This window comes from Miscanthus floridulus, chromosome 8 (genome assembly GCF_019320115.1).
Source record: "Miscanthus floridulus cultivar M001 chromosome 8, ASM1932011v1, whole genome shotgun sequence".
NCBI classification, from domain to species: Eukaryota; Viridiplantae; Streptophyta; class Magnoliopsida; order Poales; family Poaceae; genus Miscanthus; species Miscanthus floridulus.
Genome location: NC_089587.1, coordinates 68,639,407 through 68,647,069, shown reverse-complemented (window position 1 = coordinate 68,647,069; position 7,663 = coordinate 68,639,407). Strand labels below are relative to the sequence as shown.

Genomic DNA, 7,663 nt, shown 5'->3' with positions numbered 1-7,663 from the left:
AAGGGCAGCTAAACTGGACAAAAAGCTATTTATCCATGTATCCAAACAACACGGGACGACTAAACTTTAGTCACCTAGCAACTAGTGGACTAACAACTAGTCCTCCCAGATGATCCAAACAGCCCCTTAGTTTAGAACTCAGTCAGATAGCTAGTGGGATGGTTGCAGTAGACGAGCACCAAGTTTTGCTGACACTGCCAATAACAATATAATGAATTACAACACATCCAGCTGAAAATGTTATCCTTAAGCAGATACACAAACTGTAAACTTCTCACTACAAATAATGCCATCAACATATCATATATCATAGACTACAAAAGATAAACATTAAATAGGTCTGGTATATTCAGAAAGAAAGGGCCAATCCAAAGACAGATTAGATTTGTTGTACATTTGGAGCCACAGTCATAAATAGTTCGAGAAACAAAGCATGGCACATTTAAGATTTTAAATGGAAATAGCATTACATGATGACTGATGATATCCGCCCTTTTCCTCCTCTAGGACATATGCATTGCGCTAGCATGGCACCGGCGGCAAGGCTCCAGAACAGTTAATTTAACTGTAGATGGAAGTTTATTCTCAATGTATGTTCTGACAGCCGAGAGCGCTCTATGGGCTTCCTTGAAAAGAGCAGCTGACATGGTAGGACAACGTTTTTGCTTACCTTCACCACACCTATAGAAATAAGTGGTGTCCAACGTAAGACACTCAAGTGACACCGCATTCTTTAGAATATAACAGGCTAGTTCAACCAAGCATTTTGCAGAGCTGAAACCGCTGATCTTCACGCCCTAGATGGCCATGGTGGCGTGCAGGCATGTGTCTCAGCTGTGAGTCCTCAAAAACAGATTGATACAACATATGTGGCTGAGACACCTGACCATGAAAAGGATAAGATGATTCAATTAAAAGTACCAGACTAATCAGATAGCTTTGCATAATTAAATGAATGAACAGAGCCAGCGCCTTACATCTAATACAAAAGTCTCCAAGGAAGGAGACGCGTCAAGGAAAGAAACCAGAGAACAGCAGTCATATGGACGCGAAACAGGTGTTAACTGCAACCTGATGGTTAGGTGCTTAAGGTAGAGGAATTTGGTAGGCAGTGTTGGTGCATCAACCACCTACACAAAAAATGTCATGTGTCAGATACATTACACCAGGTATGAACAATGTAATCTGTAAATATCACTAGCAAAGAACACCCTATCTTGTAGAGAGAATACCTCACTCAGTGAACTTATGACAAGAGTTTCAAGATTTGGCATACTGGATGGCAGCTTGACACGAGCATCACCGATGAAGTTTGAATAATCAATGGCTAGTTTCTTCACTTGCAATGTTTCCACATGTGAAAAGTTCAACCTGTGTCCGCTAAGGCAAAGACGAGAGAGATTTGGAGCTTTGCTTTCTATCACTTTCAGTCTATAGCAACTAAAAACGGTAAGGCTGATGAGCCGCTGTAGGGAACTAGGTACCTTCAGGCAAGCAATCTCCGCACAACTTCTTAGCTCCAGTTGCTCCAAAGCAAGAAAGTTGCAAAGCAGGCACTATAACTCATCCCATGTAATCCTCACATTGGAAAAATGCAGACTTGTTAGACTTCTCAAGGGGCCAAGTTCAACAGTGGGATGGAAGGCAACAACATGAAGTTTAAGGTACTGAAGTGAGTTTCGAACCCCATCCGATAAAAGTGAGCATGGGAAGTTGTATATTTTCTGTGTTCTGGGCAACCAGAGGGTGAGTTTTTCAATGCCTGGTTTAAGAGCAATCTGAAGCCAACTATCAAAATAACGAGTACCATCAAAACCGCACATGTAACTGTAGTCAAGATTGAACGTTTTCAAGCTAATCCCTGAGTGCTTCCTAAGAATGCGGCCAATTTTGTGATGGAAATTCTCTCCACGCCCATTTATCTTCAAGCCAATCGTATCCTTATTGAAGATGAGATTTGGATGACATCTCCAGGAATGAAAAAAGGCACGAGATGTACAAGTAGCACGAGCAGCTTCACGCATTGGCATCAGGGAATGTATGTGAAACAATATTTCCTGCAGACAGAAGCATTGGATAAAACATCAACATTGAGATTGTAAAGCCATTACTTCAATTGAAGAAGGAAAAACAGTACATGCACAAGGGATAACATTGTAACCCAGGTAGCTCTCCGCATGATGGTACATGGTGCATTGCGTTGTATAGGTACATAGTGTGGGGGAACAGAACCATAGGCAAACTGAGTAATGCAACACAGTTGTTAACAGCTAGCCCACTAACTCAGTAGAACCCTACGTTACACGGATACGTGGCTGAGGGAGCGTATCGCGTATCGGATACGTTTCCGATACGGATACGCGTCCGACACGCTCCCAATACGTATCTGCGCAGTATCCGATTTTTTATTAATTTTGCAATTTTTGAGTACGCCTGTGGATACGTATCTGTATTTGGGATACGGCCCAGCCCAACGAAAACAATGTCTCCCCGATGCCCTAGCCCCCGACGCTCGCACCTCGTGCGGTCGCGCCGCCTCCGGCGAACGCGCGCATGGAAGCCTCGTCCCTGCTCATCGATCACCGGCGACGAGCCTCCGCCCCTGCTCACCGGCCGCCGGCGACGAGCCTCCGCCCCTGCTCGCTGGAGACGAGCCTCCGCCCCCGCGCACGGCCTCCTGCGTACATGTGCGCCGCCTCCTGCGCAGGGATGCAATAGGTGGCCTCTCCAAATTTTGGTGCAAGGCGAGGCGAGGCGAGCGGCAGGACGAGGAGGAGGGAAGCGGAAGCGAGCGAGGGAAGGGAAGAGATGGGAGTAGTAGCAGCAGTAGAAAATCCTGCGACTCGGGTGCGTGCGTGTGCGCGTGTCCTTGCGGACGTCAAAACCTCACAACCGCATTGGATTCCGACAAGGTCCCGCGACCGCCGCGCCGACCGCCCGCCCGCCCGCCCCGCATCGCTGACGCGCGGGCCCTCCACGTGGAGGGCCGGGTGTGGACCCCGAGGACGAGGGAGACGTTACGCGGGCGCTCGCGTTCGTGTTTGTGTGTGCGGCTTTGTTTTTTTTTGTTTCCCCTCCTCGTCTTCCCTTTCCGCCGCTGGCGCCGGGGACTCTGGCTTGGGCTGGGTGTGCGAGGAAGTCAAAAGGAGCCCGGGCGGCGTCGGACCCAGCGCCGTGCGCATTGCGGCCACCGGTGCGCGGGGCCCGCTGGTGGTGGGGTATGGTGTGTCAGTGCCGTGGGGTGCGACGGGCGGGGGATCGGGCGTGCGCGGCACCGCGGGGACGGACGGTGACGGCATGGTGGTGTGTGTGTGCTCGGCTGGGCTGCCTGTGCCTGGCGTCTGCGCTGTCAGTGCTGCTGGTGAAGCGGTGATGGATGGGAGCCGTCACGTCCACCCACGACTAGTCCTGTCGCTTGCCGTGTGAACGCGCCGCGGGCGGACGCTCACTCCATGACTCCCGTCATTCCTGCTCTACCACTGTTATTATTACTATTATATATTACTCCAACGGTAAGAAAAATTGGTACCATATCATTGCAATAGGTGGCCTCTCCAAATTTGGTAGTGCTGGCACTAGCTAGTGCTAATCCTAGCATAGTATCCGTGGGCTGTGGCTACCGGCCACAATCTCGACAGAGAACAGACATTAGGATTTTCTGTGACTCAAGTTTTAGACTTTCACAATTTTAATTTGTATTATTATTTATTTATTAAAAAAATAGTAAAACGTATCCACGTATCATGTTTTCTAGAAAATTGCCGTATCCGCGTATCCGTATCCTTCCGATGCCGATACGCGCATCCGTGTCCGGCGCGTATCGGTATCGGAAGCAACCCCCGACCCCTCTCCTATTTATTTTTTTCCTGATACTCCACATATCCGTATCAGATAAGCATCTGATACGGGATAAGTGGAGATCCATGCAGTATAGAATATGCGAATGAATGACCATATGAACTTGGTTGCAGCACAACACTAGCGACATAGACACATAGCCCAAATTAATAATCCTTGAGTTCATGGCCTAGTTTGACTGTATACGAAACTAATCTCAGGCTATCATTTTTCCCCTATAATAGTTCAGTAATACTCCTAGTTGGGAATCATAAAGGTTAGCAAGTGCTTTTAAATAAGAATCCAATCTTACCAATTCTGAGCACATAGTTCACATGTTATTAGGCTAACTGTAGGTCAAACTGTGAATTTGGTCAGGCAAAGCACACCTTATATAAATGAACGGTGGGAGTAAGAATTGCTAAAAACAACCCATATATGCTAAGTTATCGACATAGTACTAAAGCACATCCACTTATGCATAAAATTCATTCTATAGAGACATTAAATAAATTGTCAAAATTGTCATTAGCTCAGTAGGAGTGTATGATGTGACCAAATAGCAGCACCAAGAGATATTGTCTGTTTATAAATCATAGTACGCAACTAGCCTTGCATTGTCAAAATAGTTAGACCGAGGAGAACTCAATCTATAAAGCTGCATCATCAGAGTTAAAGGCATCGGTACTACCTCAGGAAGGTCTGGGATTGAACTCCTCATTATTTTACCAGCTCGGGATATTCCATCGCCATCTTGTTGACAGGGTGATCCCTTTCTTTTACCCCTTGATGAGGTAATTAGTCTACCTGCAACAGAAAAAAAAAATGGTAATGGTAGCCCAGACCGGCACATGAATGTATATAAGGAGAGGGGGGGGGGGGGGGGGGGGGGGGGGGGGGGTGTGAAGCAGAAAAAGGTACCCAAGCACTTTGGAGATCGACCAGAGAAACTAGAAAGTGAATCAAACATCGACCGAGGTAACCTAACGTTGAGGGCGAGCCGGCTGTTAGGAGGAAGAGGCTTACGCCGACGCCGCTGCCGGTAGCGCTGCAAGGACGTGAGGCGGTTCAGCACCAACATCGACGACGATTCCTTCGAGCCGGCGGCGGAGGGCGGTGCGTCGTATCTACTCCGGCGGAGACAGGATGGGTTGTGGTGTGGGCCTGTGGCTGATGTCTGGGGGCGATGGGCCGGGCCAAGATGTGTTTCCTACCTTTCCTCCGATTTCTGTAAAGCGAACCTCTATAGGTTACTCCGGTTTTCCTATTTGATAAATGATCGGTGATTAGGTTAACATGTCCATCCGAGTTAAAGTTCTCGACTTGGCATAGGTATTCGTATTTTCCTGAATTTATTCCATGATTTAACGGTGCTATATTTTCAGTAGTAGGCGACGTCCTCGTCGACAACGAGGCGCCAGTGGTGACTTCATGAATTCCAAGCTGGCTCAGTCCTTCGGAGGTGCTCATAGGGTAAGGTTTACGTATGTGTGTTCATAGAGGTGAGTGTGCGTGCGTTGTGGGCGTCTACGTTGTACTGTGTAATTCTAGAAAAAAACTTCAAAACACTCAAAATTGTTAGAGCAATTTCAAAAGGTTAGTTAAGAATATATTCTAAAAATCCATGATTAGCCGTTCTCTAAAATAAATTCTTCTTAAAAATTTCTTGTTTTCTATATTCAAATTTTTCTTTGTCGCTAGACGCCTTTGTTGGCCAAACTGTAGACTTTGGTGGCTGGCAGCCCACGAAAATCAGCCAAAACAGACATATTGTCGCGATCTCGTGCTTCTAGCGACAGCCAGGTAAATTAGGAGACGAGCTTGGAGAGTCAATTGGGACGATTTTAAGCCCATATATTAACTATACCAGATGAGTGTCCGTGCGTTGCAACGGGTGCAATATAAATTGAATGAGATGTTTGTTAAAGTCAAAATCAAGAATATATCAATTCAATTTTTCACGTTTATTATACCATGATAATGTCTAGAAACACATTCATTATCGTAATGAATCTGAAATAAAAGCTAGGCTTGTAGCTTGTTGTCTGAAAGTTACGACAAACGCAGTTGCCTCAAAGGCTGAAAATTTATTGGTAGGCATCGAATTGAATTTATCCATGCTCTGTCTTGCCAAAACATGTATACGCGGACTTACAATATCCTAGTCAGAATGAGGCATGACAATAATTCATTTTTTGGGAAAAAATATTTATTGTCAACACGCAACGCGCGTGACGACGAACGAGATTTGGATCACAATCATGATCATTGTGTGGTGATATTCCAATAAATTCCTTTCTCTTCTCATAATTCTCTTTCTGTTTTATTTCATTTTATTTACTTGTCTTACAGTGTCTCCATGCGGTGATTATTTGCCTGCCGGTGATTTCGTAAGTTTTATTCCATTTTATTTACTTGCCTTCTAATGTCTCCATGCGGTTATTATTTGCTTGCCGGATATGAATCACATGAGATGCGGTGACTATTTGCCTGTCGGATATGGATCGCATGAGATGCGGTGATTATTTGCCTACCGGATATAGATCGCATGAGTATTTTGATCCTGTCGGGTAGATATTGACAATCCGTATGTTTTAGTTGTAGAGATATGGCTTCAGAGATCCTTTTAGCTAATTTCTTGGAGTTGTTCTTGGAATTACCTCCTCCTTCTGGTTGGGAATGGTTTGGAAGGTGATTTTATCTTTTTTTAGTTAATGAAAACACGATAAATACTTGATTAGAAAAAAAATTATAGCTCCCGAAAATACCTATACATACTGCAAAAAAAAAGATTTAGCACTAGAAGAAAATCGACAAAAAACTAGTAATTTCCCAAAACATTCAATAATTGATGTCTAAACGCGTTTTGAAAACTCTCACAACATAAGAAACAACTAGTACGAATGCATTCACACATTAATGTATGTTGCATTCATGCTGGTCGCATCTCATTTTTTGTTGTGTAGTTTTTAAAACATGTTTATACACTAATTGGGACGTTTTGGGAATTTTCTAGAATTGTTAGATATTTTTCTCATTTCCCTAGTGCAAAGTCTAATTTTTAAAGTTTATAGAGATGTTTTCATGAGCTCTAAATATGTTATTTGGATTTTTCGTATTTTAACGTATCTGTAGGATTTATTTTAAAATTTTTAGATGCTTAGAGGCATTTTCGAGAATTAAACAATCTTGTCAAGTGTTTATTAAATTTGTTTAACTTAAAAAAGACAAAACTGCCTTCCGGAGCAAGCAGGTCATTCAAGCCGTTTTGAGTACTCCTCAGGGGTCAGATGTCCTGTTCTAAAGTGCCAAGATAAAAGAAAATTTTAATAATAATAATAATAATTATTATTATTATTATTAAGGGCCCCCCTATGCAAAACGTTTAGCAGGAGCAGCAGCACGGCGCACGAGCTGAGCAACCTGCTCCGGGGCTCCATGTCTAGCTTAGACCTTGTTTCCCCCTCCTAAATTTATGCACAAAGTATTAAATATAAACTAATTACAAAACTAAATGTACTGATTAAGACTAATTTGTAAGACGAATTTTAAGTCTAATTAGTCCATGATTTGACAATGTTGTGCCACAGTAAGCATGTGCTAATGACGGATTAATTAGGCTTAATAAATTCGTCTCGCGGATTACTGAGGACTTGTGTAATTTGTTTTATTATTACTATCCGAATATTTCTACGTGATATCCAGTGATATCCCTAAACTTTAGCCCCTCGATGACAGTTGGGTGTTTAGAGCAGAGTGGGTCAGTGGGGGAGCGAGAGTGACAGTCGCCTTGCCTCCCTATTTCTATTTGTACTAGAAGGGGAGG

General features: G+C 44.1%; 1 pseudogene; it reads right to left on the bottom strand.

Annotated features, from left to right (window-relative positions):
• Positions 1-646: 646 nt before the first annotated feature.
• On the bottom strand, positions 647-4,933 carry LOC136472447 (F-box/LRR-repeat protein At3g26922-like; annotated as a pseudogene).
• Between the last annotated feature and the right edge of the window lie 2,730 nt (positions 4,934-7,663).